The 16465-nt window shown below is 42.4% G+C and overlaps 1 protein-coding gene and 1 long non-coding RNA gene across 4 annotated transcripts in view; one reads left to right on the top strand and one right to left on the bottom strand.

Annotated features, from left to right (window-relative positions):
* MDGA2 (MAM domain containing glycosylphosphatidylinositol anchor 2) overlaps nucleotides 1-16465 on the top strand; it is a 939656-nt gene that overhangs the window by 686470 nt on the left and 236721 nt on the right. The gene's annotated exons all lie outside the window — the stretch shown is intronic.
* Nucleotides 725-4503, bottom strand: LOC143777351 (uncharacterized). Its single transcript, XR_013216116.1, has 3 exons — nucleotides 4258-4503; nucleotides 2328-2422; nucleotides 725-881 (listed from the first exon to the last, which is right to left on the bottom strand). It is a non-coding gene; the product is annotated as an uncharacterized LOC143777351 (long non-coding RNA).

The raw sequence follows: 16465 nt of genomic DNA, 5'->3' as shown, positions 1-16465 counted from the left end.
CAGAGCACAATCCACTTCCACTTTTCTCTTTTTTTGCGAGAAAGACTAATTGAAGCCTCTTGTATGGCATTATTTCCAACTTAAAGGTGATCTGTCATCACATTTTTCTACTCATCTGAGAGCAGCATAATGTAGAGACAGAGACCCTGATTCCAGTGATATATCACTAAAACCAGATCTAGCACTTCTCTGAATGCCGACCTCTATATAATCCCACCCACAACACTGATTGGCAGGTTTAGGTGTAGACTGTACTTAGGCTGTGAATCAGTGTTGGGGGTGGGGTTGAATTACATAGCAGTGGTTTACTAGTCCTTTAGTGATCTCTTGTTGATAAAACAGTGATTTTATCAAAACTACAGTAGGAAGCACAGTAAGTGACACATTGCTAGAATCAGGGTATCTGCCTCTACATCACGCTGCTCTCAGATTAGGTGGTAAAAACCTGGGGACAGATTCCCTTTAAGCATTTATTAGATTTTAATATATTTTATTTATTGATGTTTATAATTGTTTAGAGATTTACATCACCCCAATAATAATATCATTATTTTGTCAAGATAAATTGTATTTCTGTAGAGCATAATGTTACACCCAGGTTTTTAAGTAGGTATTAAATTTGAGGTTTGATCGTCTCCTTAGTGGGATAATTAAGACTTTTTTAAAAAATTGATTTAATTTTTTAAAAAATTTTTTTTTAAACAAAATGAATGAACTTCATATACATTTATTCTCTTTAAGAAGATGGGTCACTTGCCATAAATTTGTAATTTTATCTGATGTAAATGCCGCTGTTCTCCTGAATTCGGCATTGTTTTTCTTTTGTTTCTTCTCCTCTCTGTTTCTCGTCCTGGTTTATAAAATCCGGCAAGTGACAAAACCTTTTTAAAAAGCAATTTGTAAGAATAAACATGCAGTACATTTGGAACAGTAAGGGTATGTTGACATGTGGGATTTTTGTTTTATTTTCATTATTTTTTTTCAATGACAGCAAATATTTTTTTGTAGGTGTTGCAGTAAGCAGCGTAAAAACATGTCTTAAGTCTTCGTAAGAATACAAAAAGGTTGCTCATGTGAGCTGATCAGACGTAATGATTCATTTGTGCAGACAACCCATACTGTGAATTGAAAACTATGCATACAGTTAAAGGGAACCTGTTGTGCTGAAAATGGTAGCGGATCTGCAATTAGGATGTGGTAGGAGGAGCTGAGCAGATTGATAAGAATTTTTCTAGTAAAAAGTTGCATTTTATTAATTGACATCCCTGGTATTTTTATGGATATGAGTCTAGCGGGCAGTCCTGCTCAGTCATTGACAGCTATCACTGCATGCACATACAGGGAAAACTATCAATCACAGAATAGGACCGCCCACTGGACTCTTTTGCATAGGAGCCCAGTGAGCATTCTTACTCAATAGTTGACAGCTATCTCTGTATGGACAGTCATGCAGAGAAGACTGTAATCATTTAATAAAAGGTGCTCACTGGACTCCTATGCATCGAAGTCCAGTGGGAGGTCCTACTCAGTAACTGACAGTCTTTCCTGTATTACTGTGCATGCAGAGATAGCTGCCAATCACTGACTAGGACCACTCACTGAACTCCTATGCATAAGAGTCCAGTGGGCTGTCCTTTTCAGTGATTGACAGTCTTCCCTGTTTGACATTGCATGCAGGACCGCCCACTAGACTCATATCCATACAATGTCATACAGGGAAGACTGTCATAGAATCATAGAATGGTAGAGTTGGAAGGGACCACTTGGGTCATCTGGTCCAACCCCCTGCTCAAAACAGGATTCACTAAATCATCCCAGACAGATGTCTGTCCAGCCTCTGTTTGAAATTAATGAACAGGACTGCCCACTGGACTCTTATGCAGAGGAGTCCAGTGAGTGGTTGTACTCGGTGATTGACAGCTATCTCTGCACGCACAGTAATACAGGAAAGACTGTCAGTCACAAGTCCTTTTAATCAGTGATTATAGGCTTTCCTGTATGACTGTGCATGCAGAGACAGCTGCCAATCACTGAGTAAGACCACAGACTGGACTGCTATGTAGGAGTCCAGTGGGCGATCCTATTCTGTGATTGACAGTATCCCCTGTATATGCATACAGTGATCACCCAGTGCACTCATGCATACAAACTCCAGAGGTTTCAATGAATAAACTACAAGTTACACTGAATCTTTCCCAACAAATTCATATATCATTTTTCTCAGCTTCTCCCTCTCTCTATTATAATGTCCACAGATCAGACCGCAGTACATTGTGACATGTCCACTTTAAGTAATAAGCAATTGATAAAGAAAATTCAAATCTTACTCTTTGGCATCAGCTGCAATTCCAGAAACAGCCACTATAGGATGTATGGCGCTGTGACGAGCATCACTATCTTTTGACCGGATGGCAGGTGTGATCTAAGAGAAAAAAAAATCATATTTTAATCATAGGGTATCCCTTTGAAATTGGTGTCTGATTATTAAAAATCATTGGTCTGAGGGGGGGATGTTTCTCCTTGAGGAAAGTGCTAAACCGGTGTAAGGTGTAAGGAGACTTGTAGGCCATGCAAAGCTCCTCTGGGAATTTAAATATGCATTTTAGGATTGCTACATCCAATAGGTGGCGCTAGAGTTCCTGTCCTCTTCCTCTCTGGAGAGGCAATTTGCTTATGAACATTAGAGCAGATCTAAACAGCATGTAGTTTCTAAAGCTTAGGAATATATCAAATTCAGAGTTTATACTGCGACTGTAAATATATTTTCTCCTATTTTTCTATCTCACCATCATTATAAGATGCTATAACTAACTAGATGTTAACCCTAGTATCTTTAAGTGACGTGGTCATACAGGAATGGCTTTTATGGCTTCGAATTACCTCCATTGTAGATACATCAGAGGTACCCAATGCAACTTTGGGTAATTACTTTCCTACTTTTATCTGGCCAGCGTTTCTGTACTGACACAGCTGGGGTCCTCAAGTAGGCCTAAAATAAAAGTCATTAAGAAATGTGTTGTGGGTTGGAATTGGTATGGCTTCACTCCATGTGGTACAGCTGAGTCAACAACCCTTATCTAAAGCAAGAAAATGGGAAAAAATAACTAATATTATAATGGTGAAATTCCCGAGAGCCTAAGTGAAAGAGGCTCAGCAGTCCTACAAACTACCAAAAATATATTTCCATACTGAGCATAAAAAAATCATGAATTTCAAGCAAATATTTCACTGTGATACATAGATACTTTCCAGAAAAAATAGAGGGATATCTGGTTAAGAAGTTCCTAATAGGGAATTATTACTTCCTCAGGTAACAAGGCTTTAGGGGGTGCAATGTAGCAGTTGCACCCAACTGTGATGAGTGGGTGAGCCAAAACCTTCTCTACCACATTAAAACACATCAAGAAAATATCTCCATGTGTACCTACAGGCATCTTCTACCATATTTTTTTCTAGAAGTCCTTATTATGAACTATCAGCAAATTAAGGTTCCTCAAGGGCGGAGCTTTAGGGATTTCAGTTGTAGCAGTTGTACCCAGCAATGATGAGTGTTGCAGCCAAAGCCTTCTCCAGTGCATTAACATACATCAGTAATTTAAATGAGACATGGTAGATGGGCCCAATAAAGGAACTTGAAATGAAGCCTTGATAGGGACGTCTGTCCGCTGACTGAGTAAATGGCAGCAATTGAATGTACAAATAATTCCTTATTTAGGAAATATATGTCTGTGCTTTATATGGATGGACCATCAATTCCAACACGTAAAGTCCCCGTTTCCCTGTGGCGGGTTAACAGATTAAGACCTCATTCAGATGACAGTTTCAGGATTCATTTTTGGTCTGAATTTGCATAATAATATGTATCGGAGTTGATCATTATTCTGTATGGCAATCAAGCTGTTTTCCTTGCGCTGCTGGTGGAATCCCACAAAAATGCCAGGTGGATGAAGATGGTGAAAGTGCAGTTTTTATTGAGCGGTTATGATATCTATGCGTTTCGAGGTAATCCAACTTCTTCCTCAGGATACAAACACAATGCAACAACAACAGTGAGGAAGAAGTTGGATTACTTCAAAACGCGTAAATATCATAACCACCCAAGAAAAACTGCCTTTTCATCGTCTTCATTCGCCTACTTCATTTGTGAGATTCCACCAGCAGCGTAAGGAAACCGCATGATTTCAGTACAGCATACTTTTCGGTCTGAGGACCCGTGGTTGGCACCTCCAACATCATCAGGTGAGCAAGCATCCACACCTTTATCAACTTTTATACCGGATAACGCCCTATTTGTGCTCTCTGTGCTTCCCAGTCCTCCCGGAGGAGGTCTGCAACTGTTGTCATGGGTTACGTCCACCCCTTCGGCTGTCCCTTTCCAAGTCGTGGACAGGTAAGGTCAAATGGATGGAAATGAAATGCTGTGGCGGTGTGGCAGTGATCCTATGGCACAGAGTGGACACATTTAGTGGCAGGTCAGTGCACCCACTATGTTGCATGCCGAGCATGCCAACTGCCTATCTGCCAGTGCCCAGCACAGTACGATAGCTGCTCTGTGCCGCCTGAGCAGCACTAGTAGAGAATTCATTGCCGCGCGTCTGAGCAGCACATATTATGATCCTATTGGTCCTTCTCATGCCACCATTTAAACATGTTGAATGGCGCAAACATCATTTCACCCGACTCAAAGAGAGTGATGGTAATTCTGTTTTGGCTGATAGAAAAGATATTTGGGCCCCGTGCACATGTGACATGTTGATCCATGCCTTTGAAATGAATGTAAAACATGTCACATGTGCATGAGGCCCAAATATGTTTTGTTTTTATTGAAAAATGATAACAAAAATGCGTCCATCCGACCACTACTGGAGAAAAAAACCTTTAAATATTCCCAGATTTCTGCGTTGAATGAAAAAAAAGTATACTTACACCTTGCACCCCTACCATTCGGCCAGTCTGATCCCTGTGTCTCTTCAGATCCCATGACATAAGCAAAGTCACATGACGGCTGCAGCCGATCAGCGAGTCGCTGACCTCAGTGATTGACTGCAGCAACAAACTTAATATGGAGCTGAATTAGGCACAGCCCATTGGTTCGGCATCTGCAACAGTCCAAGTTTCTCATGTGCCCACCCCTGTCCAATATTATTGAAGAGTAAGGGGCCGATTTATCATTGTTTTTGCAATTTAGTTTTTTTTTAAAATTTATGTTTTTTTGCTTTTTCGTGTTTTGCGCCTGTTTTTTGTTTGCACCAAATTACATTTTTCATTTTCATTTTTTTTTTTAAATCACTTTTTTTTGTATTTGTCTTTTTTTAATCATTTACCTTTTGTGGAAGGGAATTAGATCTTCCAGATGTTTTCATCTGCTTCATCATTCGTGATTTTTTTTTTAATTCGTGTGCAAATGCCAGTGATTTTATATTTTATTTCTTTGCACAATTTTGGCGACATTTTGCATAACGTGAGTTAAAAAGTATCAAAAAAAAAGGCAAACTTTTTTTTTTTTACGTGATGAAAAACGAATGAACTGCGTTAAATGCCCACAAATCGCACAGGACAAAAAAAACCCCTGCATGTAATGAATCAGGGTCTTAGTGTTATCTACGTGTTTGTGAAGCATTCGCAAATACTCTGAAGTATAACGGTGTATTATAATTCATGCAGGCTAAATTTAATCATAACAGTCCTTGAAAATATGGAGCAAAAGCGGCACATTAGAAAAGGAACACAGTAACAACTGATAAACATCACGGAAATCCAGGATATGAGGAGCAGATAGCAATTTTTGCATTGTTATTTTCAGTAACACTTATGTTCTGCTCTTGAAATAGAGGCCGGCCGCCATCATTGACCTGCAAAACAAACAGGCGTCTCAGTCTGAAGTGAGTAATGCCAAATACATCATGTAGCCTGAGCTGAAACAATTATCAAATGTTTTTATCTCCTCTGTTTCCTCTCACAGCACACTCAAATGAGATACTGCAGCTGCATCCCCCTCCTACCCCTACTCCTTCATTCCTTCAAATTATCATATATACCATATATCATTGGTTTTTTTTTTTATGGCTGAAGTGGTTGCAGATTAACAATGGCAGCGAGGGAAAAAGGGCTAAAGAATTATGGAAGATGAGACAGAAGCTACCTGTGTAAATTGGCTAGAAATGCCCACTAAGTCTACATTCACATTGCATTTTACCCTACAATCACTGAATCCCTTGGGGTTCATGGAGGACGTCAATTGTTTTTTGTTTGTTTTTAAGGGATATGAAAACATTTTTTCCTGGAAAATAACCTTACAGGGAACCTGTCATGTGAAAAAACGCTATTAGCTTGCCCTAATGCTGAGCTGCATTCAGTCAAGGTCAGGGATGCAGTTAGAGCCACCACTCTCTATGCACAGAACGGTGACTGAATCCATGCTGACACCACTTCATGTGCAACATGAGTCACATACTGGTTGTGTTATTGAAGCCGTCTATGTTCTACTCTTCTCTGCATCGTTTCAGAAAGATCATGCTTGGAAAAGTCAGCCAGTGAGAATGCGTCTTAGATGACTCCTAGTATAAAATTGTGGAAAAAAAAATATTTTTTCACGTTGGGGGCCCCACCTGGTTGTTTGCCCTTTGGCCCCGATCACACAAAAAACATATACTACAAAGTTCTATGTGTGTACTTTAAACTCCGCAAAAATATAGTGAGACATTGTCCTTTAATATTCTTTAGGAATTAAAGTGTTAAGAATGGGTAAAGCCAATACTGTACGGTAATGTAAGATAAAATGTTAATAATAAGGTTTGCACGATTGAAATGGAATGAAAGCCTAAGTGAGTTAAAGTAGAGAATTGAAAATGGTGAGATAAAGGAAGGCTTCGAGATAGGAGAGAGTCAGAAAAGCACAGAAAGTATCGACTGTAAGTAGAAGGGTGCATAAAAACAATATAAAAAAGAGAAGAAAATGTCATCCCGTTTGCGTCCATTTCTGTAGACATTTAGGCATTAACCTTATTAACTGTTATCTTTCATATATTCTGCTGAGATTGGGCATAACTAGAGGGGGGCTGGAATGGCACACACTCTGTGTGCTGACACGGTATCATTGAAAGACAGAAACATGTTTATTTTACTGAAGGGCAAACAATAGCTGCGCATGCGCAGATACTTCATCGCTGACAAGACGTGGCACTGTTCTTGAGATAGATGCAGATTCCTGCTGTGGATATGCCATGAAATATACAAGATGGAAAAAACCCATTAAATGAGTAAATCCTGTCTTTCTGCAACCACCACTAGGTGGAGCATAAAAGCTTAGGTACTCTATGTATGCAGTGAGCTCCATCTAGTGTCAGTTGCAGGTGGCAATAAATATAATTTCATTCTATGTCTGTACAGGGGGTTTGAAGCTCTATTTGAAGAGCCGTATTATAAAATTAATCAGAACATATTTTTTTTATAGTCATTTTAATTATAATTGTGTTTAAAGGAATTGTCTGACATACAAATTAATTTCCACTCTAAATCCCTATCTATTTAGTGCCATAATCTAAACTATTTTCTAATATGCTTGAATCAAAAATTCCCTATCCTTCCCTAATGACACTAACTGCTTTTCTTTAATTTCTTCTTTCACTTTGTTTGAGAATCCCAGTGCATTCTGGGATACTTGAATGAAGCGTCATCAGTGGTGTGATGTAGTGACCCCTGTTACAGGTAGGGGGCGCTGTATGGGTTTCCCAGAGTGCGCATGGAGGCGTATGGAGGCCATAGGAATGCATGGTAATTCAAGATATAGCTGTTGTGATGAGACAAAGTCCGGCAGAATTTTAGATGGCCGGTATGTGTGTCGCAGAGGAGGATACTCTGCGCTGTCAGTCTGAAGTTATGTTGTGGTCTGGGACCTGTAGTCCCACATGTAAATGTGTAGTTCTAATGGGAGATTGGCAGGGCTAGTTATGAGAGATGGGAGGGTCAAACTAGCCACACACACACACACACACACACTCCCATCTAGGGGAGTGGTTAATTCCATATAATGTGACTGAGGTCTGGTCACATGAGCTCTGAGTCTGGACCTGAATGGTCTGTGCTGGAAGGTCCTGGAGAGCCCATGTGTTGGGAGTGTCGTCTCCCTGGAGAGCACATGGTGGGGCTTTGGACCTATCACATGCCAGTGCTGTGGAACAGTCTGATAACCGTGGGTAATGTTGAACGTCTGAAGGATACCCCTGAGGAGGAGAGGTATCCAAGAACCTGTGCGGCACCAACAGGTAACGGAAAGGGATATGGAGCGCCCCCACCGCCGCAGGGCCGAGGGGTACCCGGTACCGGGCCTCCGAGTCTCTGCTCTGGGGTTGTCACGGCGGCTAGGCCCCGGTCCGTGACCCTGCCGAGGGGCGCACAGTGAATAATAGATGTGGATGATGATGGTGACGCTGTGGTGGCGAGGCCGTAGTGATGGGGGTGGTGCGGTGGTGCGGTGCAGTAAATAATGAGGACACCAGGTTGCAGTCTCTTTACCTCTTTACTGAAGATCTCTGGGTCCTCAGTCCAGAATACGGCCCACCAGGCTGCGCAAGTCCGGCCGGTCCAATGGCACCTCCAGAGTTCCCTTCACAGGTGGAAATCGGTGCCTTCCTGCTAGCGCTATGTGTTGTGGTCCTTCCCTGCTGTGCTTACGGAAAGTCCCCCACAACCGTTGTGTCTGTTTCTTAAGTTCCCTCACAACTCGATTAGATGATGTTCTGCTAATCCTCCGTCCCTCCCTGATGTTCTGGTTGGGACGGCACCCGTTTGACGGGTAGGCTCGGAGCTCTTCCGGGACCCTAGAGTCGCCCCTCTCCACAAGTTGCCCCCCAAGACTGCATAGGTGATTTAAGGTGAGACAGCCCGCCTTAGACTGACTGTCCTGCCGCTGTTTGGAGTATTGCTTGAAGCTGAATGTTATGATACTCCCTCGGCGTTCCGGCCACCAGTAGTGCGCCTCAGTAGGATGTTGCTTCGGTCTTACAGCACGACTCCTACTGGTATTTCTCCTTTGCGTGATCTCGTTTCTCACTCAGCACAATCTATCTCGCTTCTAATCCTTTCTTGGGTACCGCCGCTACCCGGAGCAGGCACGGTCCCGTTACGTTCTTTCTTGTTGCCAAGCCTCTGTCAGGATCCCACCCCCGACAGAGACCCTACTGTATCTTCCCCCACAACACCCTCTGCCACAAGGTGTTGCCTGGTTCCAACCCAGTCAGCTTTCTGATCTAACTTCCTGCCTGACCCCCAGTTTACCCACTATGGTAGGGAGTGGCCTAATGAATAGCACCCTTAGCTCCCCCCGGAGGCCCAGCTGTGAAATGTATTGGTGTCTGTGATACCTGATCAGATGAACTCCTTCAGTGCCATCAGACGCACCATAGCTCCACATAGTGGCGGAGCCACAGTACTGCAACGACCAGGACTCTGGGGCGCTGCAGATACGTGTGTTATGCTGAACGGGGTCAGAGGAGAGAGACTTTGTGTATGGGGCACCTCTGAGGCCAAGAGGTGTCCAGGAACCTGTGAAGGTCGCCAGCAGGTAACGGACGAGGTCCGTGTCTTATGCTGACCGGGGTCAGAGATGAACTGTGGTGAAGTTGAATATGTCCAGATGGTGTTCAAGCTGTTACCAAGTTCCTGTGGATGTGGTTTTGCTGATGTGAAATAAACCTAAAAGACTGTGTTTTGTAAGAAAACTGTGCCCGAGTGCGTTAATCCCGTGCCAAGCGAGTGTCCCCCAAGACATGTAGTAGGCGCTATGCTACAGTGGGAAGAGACTTCCATGGCCCCTCCTCCCTCTCTGAAGCAAAGCATCATCCATGACGCTCGTTTCAGAGGCTGGGGTAATCTCTGCTAAGTCCCTGCGCAGTGTGCACAATGACAGCACGCTTTCTCAATGGCTCAGATCAGCCGTAATGAATCAGCATCAGAGCACAAGAGCACACTGTCAGTGTGTGGTGTCAGAATACCCGGCATGCAGAGACCCACACCACTTTCGCGAGTGACGTCACTGGTCTCTGCACTCTGAGTAGTCTTAGAACACACACTAACAGTGCACTCTGTTGCTGGCTCGTAACTGCTGATCTGAGCCAGCAAGAGAGAGCACTGTCATTGTGTACATCACGTAGGGTAGGAATTAACCTAGTCCCTTAAATGAGCATCACTAATGAGTCTAACGCTTCATTTCAGGGAAGGGTCAGATGCTGTGGTAGTGACTGCAGCCTCTGCCCCTGATGATGCTTTGTTTGAGTATCCCAGCATGCACTGGGATACTCAAACGAAGCATCATCAAAATGGAAGTAAGGGGCAAAAAAGAAAAGCATTAAGATAGTGTAGTTGGGGAAGGATAGGGAATTTTTAATTCAAGTATATTAATAATAATAATTTTTATATAGCGCTATCATATTCCGCAGCGCTTTACAGACATTATCATCGCTGTCCCCGATGGGGCTCACAATCTAAATTCCCTATCAGTATGTTTTTGGAATGTTGGAGGAAACCGGAGTACCCGGAGGAAACCCACGCAAACACGGGGAGAACATACAAATTCCTTGCAGATGTTGTCCTTGGTGGGTTTTGAACCCAGGACTCCAGGGCTGCAAGGCTGCAATGCTAACCACTAAGCCACCGTGATGCCTTAGAAAATTAGAAAATAGTTTAGAATATGACGCTAAATAAATAGGGATTTAGAATAAAAATGAATTTGTTTGTAGGACCACCCCTTTAAGTTGGAAATTTACATTAAATACTAGTAAAATTGATATAGAGATCATTTGCAATCTTGGAATGGAACAACAATTCAGACATTAAGGCAAAACTAGATGACTCCTAGCTCCAATGCTTCATGGCCATGGGGTCTTGGGGAACCCCGTCCAAGAACTCTCTTAATTTACCCTTAACTTGGTTAAGCAGTTAGGGCAGTGGTATACAGAGATCAGTGAAAAGAGATCTAGTTGGCACAAAGTACGAGTTGATGGGCATAGGTTTTAGAATAGTCATTAATTTTGTACATAGAGATATATTTTGTACATTCTTTGTATACAGGAAGGAACATCTAGTACAAAATTTTTCTGTATTCCTTTAAAACGTCTGCTCAATGGACCCATAAATCCTACAGTAAGCGACCATAGAATACCTTTAGCAGAAAGCTGGATGAACAATGAAAAAAATATGAATCATCTTTCTGTTTTATATATTTTAACGCAGAATCCAAGTTCAAAGTAAGTTCAAGGGGAAAAAAAAATCAGTGCAGAAATGACGTAATTATATGAAGTCAACCTGGCATGAACTAAACTTTCTTCTTTATATGTAAAAGTTATTTTTTATCATATTCAGAGTTGCTATACAACCGAATGATTACAATTGTGCTGGGTTGTACTGGCTTCATGTTGTGTTTGGTATCGTCATGGACCGGTGGTGTTTGGTTGGCCCAGTTCTTCATCAGGGATTTATTTATATCCCACTTCCAAGTTCCAGATTAATTGGATGTCATCCATTACCTCCTGACGAAACTGCGGGGGCAGTGAAATGCGCGTCGAGGTGCGCTACGGGACCACGTATCTGGGACTACATCATGGCTGCAGGTACTATATGAGCTCTGTATGGTGTGTGCTGGTATTTGATTATACTATCACCTTATGGATAGCATTTAGCTATTATATATGGTACTAATGTGGTAGTGATATTATCCAGACACATCACGAGGGGGACATTGGTATAGCTGCAGGTTGCCCTATCAATGCTTATATTTGGCCACTTTTTACTGCTAGTGAGGTTGCAAATACACTGGTATTACCTTGCTGTGACTGATATAGATTTTGATTTATTGTCCAATGGTGTATTATCTTTTTTAAATCTGACATTAGTTTTCCCTTACTGCAGTTCTTTTGCACACCGGTAGTATTTGGGTATCATAAGCTATGTGAGTCCAAATTTATTGTCAAGATAAAGCGGCTAGATACACACTTCATCTTGAGGCCATTATGGTATATGCCCCAGATATAGTATGGTCCCTTCTGGTTCTTTGCTGATATACAATTTGCCTTATTCTCCCCCTATTTTTTAGGGAATTGTTGTGTAATTGTATGTATAACTATATGTGTTGCTTGCCATTTAGTGCATGTATTTATTGTCAATAGGTGTATTTAATAAAATTTATATTTTACATATTTGGCACCTTCTGTATTCTATATCGGATTCATGAAGTGGATACATTACCTGCTTACGGAGAAATCCATTCCTTGGATTTTGTTGGGTTTGGATCCTAGATATTTCACTGGGTTATAGATCTATCGGTGGACATTCAGAATATGTAACTTTTATATCTCTATCAATAATCGGGGTCAAGTTATGCCCTACTATTACGTTTTTAAATGAACAAATGAGCACATGTTTCCACAACTGCCTTCAGCCAGCTTAGGGCCATAAACTACGCAGTGGGGGGCTGCTAGCACACTAGTATCACGTTGCACAGAGTGTGTAGTGAGAAGGAGCTGGGAGGGGGGTCACAAAACCCACAGCTTGTATCAGTAAAGCCATGGAGCCTTCTAGAAGTATACTCAGAATATGGCATATTTATATTATCATGACATGTATTGTCGGTGTGTCCTATTCACTATAATAGAGCTTAGCCGTAATACCAGACAAAACCCATGTACAGGGGTGGCGCTGTTTGTGAAATAAAGCAGCCATGTTTTTTTGAAACTTGTATAATCCAAAAATGTAATGTCTTGTTGGAGTATACAACAGCTGCAGGCATATGTAGAAAGGACTGTTTTAAGCAGACAGCACATCGTGCTTTGTTAAATTATTAGACTTTACCTAAGATAGAAACAAAATGAGCATATACCCTGCTGTAAGTAAGTAAATAGTAATAGTTCATATGAATAACATAGGGAGCTTAGTAAACACTTTTTGATCAAAAAAGCGTAAAAGTAATCCCACCAACGACAAGGAGTACCAATTGGGACAGTGCTATCTTCTAGTATTAAAACCTCACTTTGTGTCATGTTAACCTCAGTTTACATGGGGGCAGAGCAGACTTTGTTAATATAGTACAGTGTGATCTCTTTGTGTGTCTGACATGTTTGTGTTACGCTCCACCAAGGAGCCGGATGCTGCACGGCAAGATGGTTGGAAAGGGAAGCACTGCCATTAGGGATAGCTAGGAAGGGCCACCTCTAAAATTTGCCCTGTGCTCCCTGATATCCCTAGATGGGTTCTTTCCCCCCATGTGGTGCACATGTTCCATCCCTGTATTTACCTAAGCATGGCCCTACCTAGTGTGTGGGGCAGCAGGAACACTTGTCCCGCTCTCAGATAAAAATACGAAAGGGACATAGACAATGGTAAAAGAAACATCAATCACTAAACAATCACCCAGACAACATAAAGGTGTAACGGTGGAGTGAGGCAAATAAAATAGGCCATAAGGTACGTGAAGACGCTCAAACAAACTTTCAAACAGATATCCCCAGAGATGACTCATAGACAACCTCTCTTCACACAGCTCACACTTCCAAACTAGTTTATAGCAAGCTATCACTGGCAACTACTCAAGCTAAAAGGTGAGCATTCATACCAGGGGGAGTGGAGAAATCAGAACAGCTGAGATAACTCAGGAGGATAGAGAGCTCTAGTAGACAAACAGAACTGTTTAATCTTTGCAACAACAAAGCAAGCCAAATCTGCACAGCTTAACCTTTGCAACACCAGAACAAAAGAAATCTACATTGTTAACTGGAAGGCAAACCAGACCCATCCAGGGCAGGTGTATGTGTAGGGATATAGGAAGATAGATCACACCAGTAATACCTTTCCCGTGTTCGTTCCGGAACTATCGGGGCTGTCACCATTGTTGCCGGGGGAAAAGCTTTCTGGCCCGGACAGACCTTTGCACCCGACTGTAGGGGGCATGTCAGGGATAAAAGGGACGGTGTGCGGGAAAGCAAGTCAGTTGGAGGGGAGACAGAGCGCGCAGCAAGAGAAGGTTCACTCACTCTCCGTGGAACTACACAATAGGCCAGGCCTGGGCTGCAGCACTCCCGCCCTTGAACAGGCCAACTGTGAGGAACGTATATCTGCGTGCCCACTTTCCCCAATCTCAGGGAATTCTTCCCGCACTGTCCTGCCTTCTGCCACGGGCTCGCCGCCTGAGTCAGACCCGCTGAATCAGAGCCGGGTAGCGTCATCCCCATCTCTGCCTTTGAACTGAGGACCAGTCCGGCGGTACCACAGACGACTCCCCAGCACGGACGTCTTCTCGGTATTCCAGGACTTCGCCTCGGAGAGCCAGGATTCGCCATGTCCATCTGGAGGCAGTGTATCAACTTTCTTCAGGATCAGGCCAGAGACTTCACGCATTGCCTACGGCGCCACGGTGGGATTTCAAGCTTCGGCAGGCCGGAACCCATCAGACTGATAAGTTTACCTGTTTCATAACCGTTTGCTCTTACCCTGATGCAATCTTTAGTTTAACACCTCCTCTTAACCCATTCTCTTCTTGCGTGGAGTAACCCCTGTAATAAACCCTATAACTCTTGCTCTGTCTCCTGCTCGTCACTGCATCCCGCGTCACTACTATTTTCACAGACAGATGCCGAAATATTCTGACCCCTCTCTGTCACGGGATCCCTGTGACAGTTTGTGGTGCTGAAAGCTGAAATCTACAATAGGTATGTAAATTTTTAGCACATGCAGAAAAAAAACCCCAGGGTTTCTTCCTTTAATCTAATCCTCTGCTTTGATCACGTTGTTTCCAAAAATTTTGATATGTCCCAGAATATCAGCAATATCCTCCTCATCACTGTTCTGCAATTGGCTGTACAACAAGTTATTGCAGGAGGAGCCTCTCTCCTCTTCTCTGTTTGCAGCAAGACAAAAAAACATTAAAAGAGTTGTCCACTACTAGGACAACCGCTTCTTAAACTAAATGTTTAGTCCTGATAAAATAATAAAGCCTATATAACTGCCCATGCTGGATCCATTCCAGCGGTGTCGGCACTCGCGGTCCCTGGGGCTGTGATGCAGTGGAATGACACATGATGCCCAGCACCTAATCAGCGCTGGTGTCACTGCCTTCGGACAAACTGAACATGAAGAGGAAGTCTGGGATCACAACACCGCATCACAGCCATGGGGAGTGCGACTGCCAACACCGCAGGAACAGCTCCATCATGGGAAGTGAGTATAGGCTTTATTATTTTATCGGGGCTGAACATTTGATTAGAGTTATATCCAAAACATATTAACGTGAGTATATGCACGAGAAAAGTAAAAGGTGAAGTACCTATAAAGTGCACAATGAGGAAGCATTGTGCGAAACGGCGCTGTCGGGGTGAGAGGACGTGGGAGCTGGATTCCTTTGCACGCTGTACTTTATAGGTACTTCACCTTTTACTTTTCTCATGCATATACTCACGTTAATATGTTTTGGATATAACTCTAATCACATTTTTGTTCAATTCAGTATGATTGCTCACAGTTGCACTATGCACTTTATAATGTATTTATACATGAATTGTTATGAACTAGCATCACTCTATATGCACATACATACCCATACATAATTTTTCTTTGAGAGTTACTTTTACTTTATTATATTTTCATTACATGTAGTATTCTATGTGCATATTAATGTAATGGATTTTTGGCAATTCCAAGCTCCTGCCCTCCCTTTTTATTTCTATTTTTTGCTTGAATATTCCATTTTTATACATGATCATAATAAAGTTGTATTTTAAATCATAATTTTGCATTTTACCGTTTTTCCCTTTTTACTGCATTGAGGGTGTGTATATAAAAAAGGTATGGTATATTGTAGGTTTGTTATTTTTATTTTTATTACAGGAGATCGAGGGCATCGCATGGATTAGGAGTAACAAAATGGGAAAACTGTGTTGTGTTTTATTTCATTAAAAGACTTTATTCTGGCTGTGTCTTTATTTCACATGTAACAACTAAGATTATTAATGGAGAGGGGTGTTTTATTGACACCTCTCCATTACTAAGCCGTGGGCTTGATGTCACCTTACAATACAAAGGTGACATCAACCCCACAACTATTACCCCACTTGCCACAGCTACAGGGCAAGTGGGAAGAGCGAGGTTAAGTGCCAGAATTGGTGAATCTTACAGATGCGCCTTTTCTGGGGTGGCTGGATGCTGATGTTTTTAGCCAGGGGGAAGAGGCAATATCCATGGCCCCTTCCTAGGCTATTAATATCAGCCCGCAGCTGTCTGCATAGCCTTTGCTGGTTATTAATCATTTTTTGGGGAGTCCCCAATTTCAATAGCCATTAAAGGCTAAGTACACAGTTATGAGCTGATATTCATAGCCTGAGAAGCTCCATGGGTTTTACCCACTTCCCAGGCTATAAACATCTGCCCCCAGTCGTTTGCTTTCCCTCTGCTGGTTCCGAAAATTGCGCGGGAGCCCAAGCCA

This window comes from Ranitomeya variabilis, chromosome 1 (assembly GCF_051348905.1).
Source record: "Ranitomeya variabilis isolate aRanVar5 chromosome 1, aRanVar5.hap1, whole genome shotgun sequence".
NCBI lineage: Eukaryota > Metazoa > Chordata > Amphibia > Anura > Dendrobatidae > Ranitomeya > Ranitomeya variabilis.
The sequence above is the reverse complement of the archived record's forward strand: the minus strand, read 5'-3'. Positions and strand labels throughout refer to the sequence as shown.